General features: G+C 36.8%; 1 protein-coding gene across 1 annotated transcript in view; it reads left to right on the top strand.

Annotated features, from left to right (window-relative positions):
* ARHGAP15 (Rho GTPase activating protein 15) overlaps positions 1 to 14,352 on the top strand; it is a 638,539-nt gene that overhangs the window by 256,135 nt on the left and 368,052 nt on the right. The window lies entirely within an intron of this gene.

Here is a 14,352-nt window from a genome sequence, read left to right as displayed (position 1 = left end):
CTCCCCTTCCTCTCCTTCCTCCCCTTCCTCCCTCTCCTTCCTCTTCCTCCTCTCCCTCCTTCCTCTCCCTCCTTCCTCCCCCTCCTTCCTCTCCTTCCTCTCCTTCCTCCCCTTCTTCCCTCTCCTTCCTGCCCTTCCTCCCTCTCTCCCTTTCTCCCTCCCTCCCTTTCTCCCTTCCTCCCTCCCGCCCTTTCTCCCTTCCTCCTTCCTCCCTTCCTTCCACCAGCCTCAGTGGCACTAGCTTCCAAAAACTGTACTAATATCCTAAGGCTACTGTAACAAAGTACCACATAAACAGGAGACTTAAAACAGCAGTAACCTCTTGTCTCACTGTTTTGGAGGCTAGAAATCTGAAATCAAGGTGTCTTCAGGGCACGCTCCCACTGAAACCTAGAAGAATCGTGCCTTGCCTCTCTGGTTTCTGGTGGACAGCTGGCAATCTTTGGCAGTCCTTGGTGTGTAGCTGGATCACCCAAGCCTCTGCCTTTGCTGTCACATGGTGTTCTCCTTGTGTATCTTCACATTCTCTGTGCATGTCTGTCTCAGAGTCCAAATTTCCCTTTTGGTAAGGACACCAATCATATTGAATTAGGGTCCCCTTAATGACCTCATTTTTAACTTGATTAGCTCTGCAAAGACCCTGTATCCAAATCAGGTCACCTTCTGAGGTACTAGGGGTTAGGACTTTAATATATCTTTTCTTGAGGGGGACATAATTCAACCCATAACACCAACTAAGAACAGAATTTTCCTCACACTTGCTTCCGAAAGAAATGTTGACAGCTTTTAGCAATTGGGAAGATCCCGTGAGGCTGAAAGTGCCATCGCCGGCTGCTGTCTTGTCTGCGACTTTTCCGTGCTGTTCACTTGCTCTCTTGGTTTGAGAGTTCCCGTAGCAGAAAAGGCAGAGTCAGACACAAAACTCTCATAAAAAGCATTTGCTTAAGCGACAGATTCGAATCACAACCTTTGTAAGAAGCTCTTTAGTGAACTGTATAAAATTTGCTTGGTAAACATCCCGACTCGAGAAAAGAAAAACTATCAAGCATTGTGAGAAAGAAAATTATCAAGTACCAGTAACACTAGCCATGGTTTTATTTTCTTCCCAAATTGTATTACGTAGACATGTATGAAGGTTGCAGAGGATACCAAAAAAGCTTATCAACCCTCAACTGTAATGCCCTGTTTCAGTAATTAATAAAACCATTTAAAACATCTTTTAAATTATACTAGGGATAGGAAAAAAACACGTTAGAAATGACATTTCAGAACAATTGCACAATTTGCCTAGTTTTCTTCTAATAACAAATAATTTATAATCATTGTCATTCTATTGGAAAATGGAGGAAAATAAAACATTTTTCTCAAGCAGATTTCTTGGCTCACTTATATAAGGTTAGCATGGCAATACTTTTATTTGAATGTATCTTTAAGAATTAGAAATAGCCATGAATATTCTTGATTACTAATAAAATTAAAATGTTTTAATGTCAAAAAGAATTATATTTACAAATCCTCTGTCGTTAATAATGCTGCTATAAACCTATGTGGAATCCAAATTGTCTCTCTCGGAAGTGCTTTATTGAAAGTAATTATGCCAAATATGGAAAGCATACACAATAATTTGTATCACGTTCTCAATATTAAGCCAGATCCTTGCAGTTCTCAAACAATTTTTCAGTATGTTAATTTGATTTAAATTTTTAAAAAGTTGATTCAGGAAACTGTAGAAAAACAAAATAGTTAAGCCAGTTGTTCAGACAAAACCAGTAATTATGTGCCTAAAGTATTTTGTCTCCTAATTCATTTGCTTTGACATCACATAGACCTAGTCTTACATATGGTAGCTGATACTAGACCATAAAAGGTGTTATGCAGTGAAATACTAAACAAGTCACATTGGACAAATCTGATAAAATCAATAGTCTAGGGGCAGGACTTACAAGATGGGGTGTTAGAGTCTATGATGAAATATTTACAGCAGCAATAAAGAAACAGGTATTGGAGAGAAAACTAAAATTGACAGTCACCTGCATGATCTTCTGGGGCCACCCTGGAAAGTCCTTGCCATCCTCCTCAGACAAGAGAAAAGTCATCATTAGGCTCCCGAGGGTAATTCAACCTTGCAGATGACTATTCCTCTACTTGGAAATAGTTTGACTATACGTAAGTGAAAAAGACTCTTAAGAATTTTATTTTAAAATTTTATTTTAAAAATCTCAGGACATTTAAACGTATGCCTGTTGATTTTTTTTTTCTTTTCGTTGATTTTTCATGGAGTTGATGGAGATAAAAAGATCAGCCTGGCAGCTTGCTGGCATGGAACTGGAGTGTTTAGGGTTTGTTTTGCCTTTTTGCAAGATTGGTCCACAAGAACTTTAAAAGGAGAAAAAGACGATGCAAATTAAATACGTTAGAAACGTATGTCCCATCTGTTTTTATTTCATTTTTAGAATAAGGTTTTCATACCTTCTTTTATTTTTATATTCTATGATACCACACTATAATGTTGGCCACCTCAGAGACTAACTAAATTAGCTATCCTGACCATATGGAAAGGAAAAGCTTTACCAGCTAAAGAAACAAATTTAACTCAGGCAAAAAGGCCTATGTGTTTTAGAGTTAAAAAAAAAAAAATGTTGCTAAGTACATAGTAGGGGAATGTAACCCACCTGCATAAGTAAAATTTGAAAAGAGATTTGGATATTCAAAATAGCTGTCTCTTTTCTTGGCGTCATTCAGGAATCACCCATATTTGAAGTGTCCTTCTGTTGTGCTATCATCTGGATGTATTTGTAAGTAAACTCACAATCAAAGACAAGAAGGCCCCTTGAAAGACCATCTATTTCTGCCTCTGCCTCGGAGAAAAATTAATCCTAACCTGTCCGGGTATACCTTACCTTACCCCATTATGGTGGGACTGGGGGGGAAGCTTCAGTGCATTCAGAGAAAAAAACTTTTCCCCTAATATCTTTACTTTGGAAGACTGAATAAGACATTCCTTTATAGAAAGAGATTTTGTTTCATTCTACAAAAGCCAATACTGTCAAGTACTTGATAGAAGCCCTAGGCTACCATTTTATTTTACCTAGAGAGAAGCTTCTCATAAATTCACCATGTAAAATTGATGACTGCTTCGTAATCTACCAATCTTAGGTTTTTATATAAACCATAGTGAGGGAATAGAGCTTGCAGAAGTCAAGCGTATGTTTTCTAGCTGCACAAAGAGTAGAGGAGTGTCTGCCTGATCTAGGACCACTTTGAGTTGACACATACAGTTATTTACAATGATTGAGAACATCATAGTTTATGCACAACTCATGAAGACAAGACAAATAGATGGGTAGAGAAGATTAAAAGAAAGTCAACTGAAGTGTTTTCTGTCACTTGACTGTAACTCTCAGCACAGGACCACTCAACGTTTAGAGTGCTGAAGTTAAAATTCTCTTTATTTCATCAGAATAATAGCTAAACTTATAAGTGAAGGCATATGTTTTGAGAATTTTTCTGTATACATTGGAAAGGCCTTTTTTCTGGACACTCCTACCAACAGGCATTTCACCAAAGTTCATACCAATTACTAAAATTACCTGAATGTATTCAAGATGTGTCTCCATATATTTTTTCTGTACTAAGGAAGGTGGAATTATAGTAATAGTTTCTTTTCGCAAAGCATGGGACACTCAGTGTAACCATTATCTAGCCTGTAATATAACTTTCCAACTCTCAGATACCAAGCTAGTAGAATGGCTTTGAAGTACCACCATATCATTCTCCTAAACTAAAGCCGTTTGTTTGTACTAGATGAAACAACTAATCAAGCAAAAGTATTTTTTCTTTAGAAAATGCAGATGTCTTAGATAAACATTGATCTAGATTTTTTAGGTTCTTTGATTCGTATCTGTATTAATATTAAGATAACCAGAAGAGACAGAACTATACGACCAGTTAAAAGGCCATCTCAGCCTCTAGCAGTCGTGGTTGATAGTGGAACACAGTGTTAATGCTCTGAACTACATAAATAAATACTTCCTCTCTATCGTTTCTTAGGACATCTTAACTTTCATATTCAACTCGAATCATTGTCATAGTCCAGTTTATGGCCAAGCATAAAGAATGAATGGTTTCCTTAAAACATACATGTTGTAATTCACATTATCAATAGAGGGAGGAAACGCAGATGAATTCCACTTGAGGTATATTACAGCCTGAGACCACTCAGCCACCAACACAGAGCTGATAAGATCATTTGTGTATTCTCAGGTTAGATGTTATAAACTAGACAAAAATGGCCATGGGTTTTTCCAAGGAAAAAAATGTTAAAATTCTAAATAGATATGGCCAAATATGCAATTTTCTACTATGAGTTAGTAAAATGAGCCATAGATCAAAAAATAGAATTTTCTTTAATTTAGAGCTTGTTTTGTAGTTAAGGAATACAATTTTTGCAAATGCCAGTAGGGGGAAAAAAGGAGAAGCACAACTTGTCTCGGATTGAAAGGAGAAAAATCAATGCCTACTGAAGACTGATGCTTGAGAAGGTAACATATAAATAAATACTAGGCTCTTCAGGTAAAGCAAAATTCAAAAATATTAGTGAGAAATAGACTGAGGTTAGAATATCTTTTTTCACTCACATAATAAAGGGCCAACAGCACACACATGTACACATACAATGCTAGAGTGTCTACTTGTACACATATTTATCTTCAAAATGGCCAGCTTATAATATTGTATAAAGGTTATTTGTTTCACAGTACAAACATATACAACAGAGTACAAGCATGCACAAGACCCTCACTACTTTGCCATGTAATATTTTACCACAAATAGTTATAAAACATTAATTCCTTGTTTTTTTGTTTTGGGTTTTTTTTTTTGCGGTGGGGGGAACATGGATGGAGCTGGGGGTCATTTTCCTTAGCAAACTAATGCAGGAACAGAAAACCAAATACTGCATATTCTCACTTTTAAGTGGGAGCTAAGTGATAAGAACTCATGGATACAAAGAGAAACAACAGACACTGAGACCTACTTGAGGGTGGAGGCTGTGAGGAGGGAAAGGAGAAAAAATAACTATTGGGTACTAGGCTTAGTACCTGGATGATGAAATAATCTGTACAACAAACCACCGTGACCCAAGTTTACTTGTGCAACTTGCACATGCACCCCTGAACCTAAAATAAAAGTTAAAAATCATTAATACTTAGGGAAAAAAGATGAAAAAGAGTTAAGATAGTGATTGCACATTTTTGTAATGGTGGAAGTTCACTGAATCAACTAAAGGAATTTAGGAACATTGATGAATGTTGAATGAAAGTAATTTTTATCTGATGTCCTGATACCACTGATAATAAGTGACAATGATTTTGAAAATTAAACAGAATATAAGAGTCCCAGCTCAGGAATCTCCTTCACATTTGTTTTTAGATCTTATCTTTGATGAGTGAACTCTTTAAAAAAATAAAGATTAGCTGCCAATAATACTGATAATATAAATGCCAATTATTGAGCACCCATTGTGAGCCAGGCTCTGTTCTATACTCTTTTAAATTATTAGCCAACAGATTCACAAAATGAATTGGCATTGTATTGACATTTTACAGATGAAGAAACAGACACACGGAGCAGGTAGAGAACTTGCGTATGCACATGTAGCTAGTCCACGGTTAATTACCGGGTATGAACCAGGCCATAGAGATGAAAAAGAATAGAATGCATTATTGAATCTTCCCAAAATAGAAAAAAAAAAACACGACTACTGATCCTTATTAAAAAAGTGGGAAAAAACACTGAGTTCTTAACTGCTACTCCAGAACCTTTGTGGGTACCCTTATCTGAAGGTGAAAGAATACACGTACACACACACGCACGCATGCACATACACACACACAAGCAAATGATATTCAGAAGATCTCTTAACACAAGCCCACTGAAATGCCTCAAAGACTAATACTTTCCATTTTCTTTCTAAAATGTTATTAACTCATATCAACACTACTGAATACTGCTAATATTCCACTTTTTTGGTATGCCTATGTTACTGTGCACCTGACAGTTGAGTGTGGTACTTAAAAAGAAAACTATTTGTTTCCAAAATTATTCATGTTATTTATAATTAATATACAAATACATCATTTAATTAAATATTACAAGAACCTGTGAAATAACAGTGTTCAAAGAAGCTGTCATTTGTATGAAAACCAAAGGTGAATGCTTTGCAAGACTTGATAAATAAGTTGCTAAAAGAAATTTTCCCAAATTAGATATATGAGCAAGACAACTGTGAAAAGCTGCAAAGGAAATCTTAAAAATCCAGAAGGATTCTGCACTTGGTTTACTTTGTAGCACTGAATTTGCACTCTAACGAAATCAAAAGTAGAAATTATGTGATACACTACAGATGGGTTTATGGGAGAGAGATAGCACAAGCCCCCAAACTTTGGCCTTCAGACAAAGAAAGGCTTTGGCCCTACATAAGAATGTTGCCAACTAAATATGTGTATGTATTTGTTTTAAACTTAATAGGCTTAGGGAAGCATTGTGTATGTATAAACTATACATACATACATATGTGTTTATACATACACAGTGCCTATAATGATTCTTCACTTAATTTTTTAAATTTCTCATCAAGTATTGGTCTTAATTGTTTCTTTTAAGAGTACTTCTGTAATTATTACATCTAACTTATATATTCCATTCATTTGTAATTTAATTGCATGTCCAATGGACAGCGGAAACAATCAGAATCTCCACAAAGGCCAGTGCCATTTTGTAAAATCTTTTTAAAGGATTAATTCAATTATGTTATAATTAAGTATAAACGTCAATATGAATACTTTCAAGTCTCCAGTTCATATTATTATATGTCAAGTGGAGAATTATTTTTTTTAATTTGGTAAACTAGTAGTTTAGAGAGTTTCAATGTAGGTAGTCCCTAAAAATATGTAGGTGGACTGTGAAATGTCTCATATGCCTTGCTAATTTCAGTTTCTAAAAGGAATAGCTTAATATTTCTATTTTCTGTTTCTTTTACTCAGACATTTTTTGTTTTTTACAAATTGTATTTAGTATGTGTTTTTGAAACACAAAACTGGCATGTTAGTGTATCTGGTGAATTTACTATTAAGCCCAGGTCTGTACCAGATGGGCAGGTGAAAATGTGATTATGAGGTGTGTGGCGATATGTCCATCTCTGTAATACTTGACTCTCCAGGTGACTTGTGCGTCTGTTACATTCATGAATTCACTTTATGGTTATTCTTAGAGATACTGAAAGAAGCAACCTTACACCACACAAGGTCTATGGAAGAGAAAAAGTTCCCTCCTTTAATACAATCACAGTAAATGTTTCATAACAACCAAATAAACAGAAACACGTCAGCATTTTCCCCTGGCAGGTTCAGAAGTTTGATGCTGAAATACTGGTTTGCACATCTAGATCAAGACTAAAGTGAGTTTGCTATTTCATAGGAAAATGCAAATTGAGGCTTAGGTTGCACCTTTCTATATCACTGTTCTGGTAAGTCCACATGGGGCAGACGAAGTCAAACACCAGCTAGGTGGTAGAATTCCCCAAATATTCATCTGTGCTGAAACCTTCAAAAGTCAGGTGCCTGGAGAGCTCATTTAATGAAAGGGTTATCTCTGCCAACCAGTGAGTAGCTGATATTTTTTTCACCAGAAGTTGTGAAATATTATTTATGTATGTAGAAGACAGGGGCTTCCTGCTGTTGTTGTTTACTTGTGTGTTTGGGCAAGTTTCCTCCTTTCCAGAAAGCAAGTCTTCCATAAAAGCAACTTTGCAACGGTCCTACTCCTTTTGTTTGATACCCCAGGCAAAAAGCTTTTCATGGTATTGAAATAATTTTCATTTAAAAACAGGGAGCTCAGATGAACCAGTCCTTTATTTAAAAAAAAAAAAAAGGCAGTAAGGTATCCTTGGTTAACTTTTTAGTTATTTAAAAGTAGCTTGTTGAAGATTGAATATTTCTATGTTTCACTAGAGCCTTTAAATATAAAAGAGATATGAGACTATATCTGACACCATCAGGCATATTATATTAAAATTTATGAACAACTTCATCAAAAACCACTTTCCCTCTCCTGCATAGAGACAGATTTGTTCTGACATAAACGTTACATGGCTGGTTGCAGCCTCAGATTAATGCGAAGACCCTGGCGATTCCTTTTAGACGTTATTTTATGAAATAATACCTGTCAGCTGCTGCCTGATCCTAGAAAAGGGGGCAGGTTTTCCAGGTCATCTTGCCATCTGTCAGCTAAAGCTCATCTGTCCCTCCACATTACCACCTGATCTGTGCTAACAGGCCTCACGGGGAGGCCTGCTTCATTGGCCCAGTGGGAACCAGGGAAAGAGACTGTGAGAGGACATCACCTGTGATGCTGAGATTTAATTATCGCTGAAGTGATGAAGATGTGCACACAGATTGAAATGCTTTTGAATAAATTCATGGAGCAGGAGATGCTCTGCCCCACTCTCTGCTTCCCCCTCCCTTCCTTTTCTCCCTCTTTTTAGCCCCAACTCCCAGCCAAGTGTGCTTCCTAGTTCCAACACAAAGCTTGCAGATCCCCCCCGTGGATATTTCCAAGTATACCCTTGGAAAACACATGCACACACACACACACACACACACACACACACACACACGTGCAAACAGAGAAATACACCCGCTAAAGTACCAACCCAAAGGGAGGGAACAATCCGTGTACTCCGGGGAAAATTTGCCTCCGCTTTTTACAGCAACCCTGATTATTTTCTGCCAAAGTTCCTTGTTATCAAATTTTAAAGCCGTATTGATTGTTGCTGGCTTGAAAATCAGATTTCATTGTGGGACCAGCTTTTTACCTAGGGTTTTGTACTCAGTTTGTGGTAACGCCAGCACAGAGTTACCTGGGGTCTCCTGGGGAGAGTTAATGCTAAAGTTCACAGCGGAGGTGGAAGCACGGTAGAATATAAAAGGTAAAGAAGGGCATAGAGAGTCCCCGGAAATCCCTGTGACTGGACTCCCTCACGTTCTCTGAATCAATACCCTGCACAAAAGTTATTACAGGTCCAGGCCTTTTTGCCTTCAAAGCTGCTTAGGCAGTATGTGGCATTAATTCCCTCCTGTACAAAAATGTAGTTGATAATCACCTGGCTGAGGAAAGGATTTAAGGCTAGAACAGCAGATTTCCTCACAGATTACAGAATAAAACCTAGTTTCTTGGGATAAATCAGGATAATTAACTGTAGTGAAGTATGTTACCCTTGTTGATTCATGTCCATGTGATACCTTTGTTAGATGCAACCACAGAGAAACATTTATGCCATTACGTGAGGCGAGATCTGATTTCTACCAAAGCATGCTATGCAGCACAGTGCAAGTTTTCATTTTCTTGGTTTTGGGGAGCCTGCCTTCAGTCTGTAGGTCAGTTATTAAGCAAGCACTTAACTCAGTTGATTCCTAATTATAAAGTTACAAGAGAAAATGATACACGACCACCAGTCCCCTTTCCTGCCACCTTGTGAGCAAAGTTGCGTGGCCTTGAACTGCTCTTGACTATGTGGCTGTCAGAAGTTACAGAATTTCCTTCCCACCATCACTTGCAGAGCAGGATACCCCTTTCCCTGAGAAGGAAGATTTGGAACAGCCGAAGAAGGCCCAAGGGTTTTTCTAGCACAGTGGTAAACTGAAATTGTATATTTCCTTTTTCTTTTTAAGGGAAATCATGAGCAAACACTGCCTTAATTCACATTTCAAAAATAATTACTACAGATTTCAAGACATTTATCATGTTGTCATTGGAACTTGGGAAAGGTTATTCTTGTGGTACTTCAGGTCACAAAAAAGAATGTATTATTAGAAACTAACACATAGGCTATCCAAGAGATTCCTGAGGGGAAATTAGAGGTCCATTGGCTTTGGAAAAAAAAAAAAAAAAAAAAGGTGACAGGAATGAATTAGGTAACAGGGGCCCACAGAAACTTACCATGCTCTGAATGGTGTTTCCAAAGTAACTCCAATCCATTATGTGATACGGTTCTTGTGAGAACACGCAGGAAATGTGCTTACAGTCCCTGTTATACTTTTCCGAATACTTACTACTTTTATTCTCTGCAATGGCATGGATTTTTATGAAGCTGCCATTTTCCAATAATTTTAGAGAAATGTTAAATATAAATAAGTATATAATAGAAAATATTTTAAAAGAAATATTATCCTGCCAAGTCTTTTGTCATTTGATCCACATCATCAACTTTCAGAAATATATTATTTGTAAAAATATATATTGAAATTATATCTTCTGAAAGACTTATATGTCGTCCATTTTTTCAACAGATGTAGATTTAAAATCCTATACATGCAATTGAGTGTTAAATCCTACCTATATGATGTGGCATGTTTAAGTAATGAATGTATCTCCACAATATATCCACTTAGCTCACAGCAACACATATATACTCTACTCATAGAAGACAAATGAGATTTATTTTGGATAGCTTTGGATGAGTGTAGCTGTTTCAGCAGCTTGAAGTAATGCTATGAAATCAGCAAGTCAAGTAGAGATGGATGAGGTATTAAAGAAACATAAATAGAAAATTAATGAATGTGCTGAGAGTTTTTTGTTTTGGTTTTTTGGGAGTATAGAAAATTCTGTACAGTACATATGTCTCTATGATATAATCTTGACCTTTGGGTGACTGGTCTAGTTTTCAACAAAAGTCATTATCTTTGGAGAATTGTTCAGTAATTAGTGAGAAATTTTTTTTTTCAAACTAACTCATTGTAGATGTGCGTCTCAAGACAGAAATCTTGATAGATAAAAGACCTCATAGTCAGCCTTAAAAATACAGAGTATATGTTAAGTGTGTGTAAAGGAGAAGAAGAGGGAGAGGAGAAGGAAGGATGTTTTTCAGACACATCTTAGCTTTTTCCCCTCTTTTATGAAATACATTGTTTACAAAGAGATGATTTAAAACCTTTTATTCTAAGTGTTTCTGTCCCTGTTTTCAGTTTTGGATTGCTGAAATTGAAGAAAAATAAAGTTAAACCTAGAGAGCTCAAAGATCTACCCAGCTAAAGCTAGCTTCCTCTCTCTTTTGCCTAGATTATAAGATTTAGATTATTATAAATTTTGTAATCCAGGGACTATCATTGTTAATATTGCATTTTATGCATTAAGTGCTAGGTCTTATATCACCAATAATAATTTGTCCACTAGACATCATTATTAATATTAAGAAGAATTCAAGTTATCCATAATTTATCTTTTAGAAAATCTCTCTGGATAATTTACAAGAAATCTTATGTTATTACTTAATTGGTACTTAATAAATCCAAAGTGAGCTGGGCACGGTGGCTCACGCCTGTAATCCCACCACTTTGGGAGGCCAAGGTGGGTGGATCATGAAGTCAGGAGATCAAGACCATCCTGACCAACATGGTGAAACCCCATCTCTACTAAAAACACAAAATTAGCCAGGCGTGGTGCTGCGCACCTGTATCCCAGCTATTTGGGAGGCTGAGGCAGGAGAATGGCTTGAACCTTGGAGGCAGAGTTTGCAGTGAGTGGATCGTGCCACTGCACTCCAGCCTGGGTGACAGAGCGAGACTCTGTCTCAAAAAAAAAAAAAAAAATCCAAAGTGAAATTTGGAGGAAGGACATTAAGGTGTCTTTCACAGGACTGTCTTCCCAGTTGGGACATAATTAAAACAAACACTTCAAATTGCTATTACCGTACAGCCAATCTGACTGTAGGAAGAGCAATCTACTGGAAATATCCACTGGGCAAGCAATACTTCTCAGTAAACATTTGTCAGCATTGGCATTCTTGTGAGCTGGAGGGTGGAACCCAACAGGGCCATGTCCATCCTGCTTCTGTGGTTTAGGAAGACAGCAAATATTAAGTATTTTTCTAAAAACTCCACCCTTTTCTAGAGCAAGGTTATTAATTATTGATGCATATACACAGTGATCACTAAATAAGCCTACAATACATACAATGACAACTTAATTAGAGCTTTTCAAATGGACTTCTTTGCTCATCCAGTGCGACACACACTTAACTTCCATACAACTTTAAGCTATAACCTCATTACTATTCTGCATAAACTAATAGACCCTCAGCTATGAAAGCAGCCACAAATATGCTAGTCTGTGAAAGATGGCGAAATGTCCAAGGTGACTCAAGAGCTAGTGATAGCCAAGACAAGAACGCAAATGACTCTCTCCCTTGTTGGAAAGTTGTAAAAAAAAAAAAAAAGGACTGCAAAATTGTGGACATATGAAAAAGTAATGAGACTATGGCAAGAATAATTGTTAACAGTGCAGCATGGTTTCCAAGAGACCTTGACTGTACATTATAGATGCCTTATGCCCTCTGTAAGTCACCAACCCAGAGGACTCTTTTAATGATGATAATGATAAAGAGAAATTCTGTCATCCTCTCACATTCCAAATGGCCACTTTAATGACTAGTAGTGTCTTCTACCTGCTGAAAACAACAGAAATTAAAATATGAAGAGTTTCCCAGGTTAGGGAAGCCATGTTTCAGGAATAGCCATCTTTTTTTTTTAATCCTAGTTGAGGACTTATGATAAAGTACAAAGAATTGTCCCATACACTTCAATGTGAGTTGTATTTCACATTTTGAAATGCTTGTTAGAGTTAAGGAGACTGGAGAAATCCTAGGTTACATGATAAAATGAGTTTTCAGAGAGCAATGAGACAGTTTATTGATCAGCTGATTACCTTGCTATGTGTTATGACAAGGAGGAGAAAAAAGAATCCAAGACTCCAGCCTGTATCATATTTTCAAGAAAAAAATTTGAAAGTGGTTGAAATTTACCATTCAGAGGATACAGTGAAGAAGGCAAGGAGCAAGAAAGATTGCTATGCTTAGTCTGAAAGACACTGTCTTTCTGGATCACCTACTACCATATTTAGCAACCTAAACCAAACATAAATAATAAAAATTCAAAGCACATAGATTATAAAATGTGAATAATATAATAATTTAAAAATGAATAGTTGTTTACATTAAAGGAGCTTAAAATTTATTGAAGAATAGTCATTACTAATATAAGAATATCAAAGAGGAATTAAATCAGATTGTGGGAGGGGAGCATTTCAGCTTGACTTTAAATAATTGAGTAGATATTCAACAAGGAAGGAGGTGACAGCGATTTCAAGTGAGAATGAGTGATGTCTCAAGTCAATAGAAATGTTCCAGCCCCTCTCATATTTCTGACCTAGAACTAAGAATTCACTGGCGAATAAAACAAAGTCGATGACTTCATGGTGTTTGTGGTCTAAATCAAAAGAAGGATACTAAGCAAATAATTATTCACGCATTTGCAGAGAGCTGTTCAAGAAGAGTACAAAGTACAATGGGAACACACACATAGTTACCTATAGAAGATGTTCTTGCGATATAAAAAGCAAAGGAACATAATTAGTGTTAAAGGCTGTCTCCAGCAGTATCTAGTCCAGAGGGTGAAGGAAGACTCTCCTAAGGAAGAGACTTTTAGGAACAGGAGAACAAGTAACCATGTATGAGTGAAGAGAGAATCTAAAAGGGTTACAGATAGAAAAAGTATCTCATTCAGTGGCCCTGTGGCAGTAGAAAGCATGGCATATTTGAAGAGCTAGAAGAGGTCTGTAAAGAACGGAATGAGAAAGACAGAAAAGCACAGGGTCTGTGAGGTAGACAGAAACATAATACAGGTCCCTGTCAGCTATACTAAACATGTTTCACTTTCATCTATGAACAGTGAGATGCCATTGATGGTTTTGGCAAGCAGAGACAAGGTGAGTTGGTCCTGGTGTGCAGGGTACAGAAGTGAGGTGTACTGGCAGATGAAGATGATGCTAGTCAAAATCAGAACCAGACCTCAAAAATCTCAGGAAACACAAGTACTTCCTTCATACTGCATTATTCGATATTGTGGAACTGTTGGTCTTTGTCACTACACCCTAGACACTGTCAGCTTCTGAGCAAATTTGCCTCTTAAAATTTTATCGCAAATCAAGATGCTTTACTGATGTTCTCATCAAAAATGAGATAAAAGGATTCTGTGTTTTTAGCGTTTTTACTGAGTCTATTTTATTTCGCTGTGTTTGGGAGCAACAGAAAGAAACTAAACATTTGTATTATCACTTCTATACTTCCAGAAAATTCTTCCATTTTAACAGAGTAAGAGCATTAGTAGTAGTATCAGAATTTCATGAAGCAAACCATAGCATCGTCTCTGTGCCATAACTACATTGTCAATAACATACCAAAGAGTGTAAACTGATGGCCAGCCTGACTCAGGAATACAGCATCACCTGTTACGGGTTTTA

This window comes from Nomascus leucogenys, chromosome 20 (genome assembly GCF_006542625.1).
Source record: "Nomascus leucogenys isolate Asia chromosome 20, Asia_NLE_v1, whole genome shotgun sequence".
In the NCBI taxonomy this organism is placed as follows: Eukaryota; Metazoa; Chordata; class Mammalia; order Primates; family Hylobatidae; genus Nomascus; species Nomascus leucogenys.
Note: the sequence above shows the minus strand (reverse complement) of the source record. Positions and strands in the feature narration are given on the sequence as shown.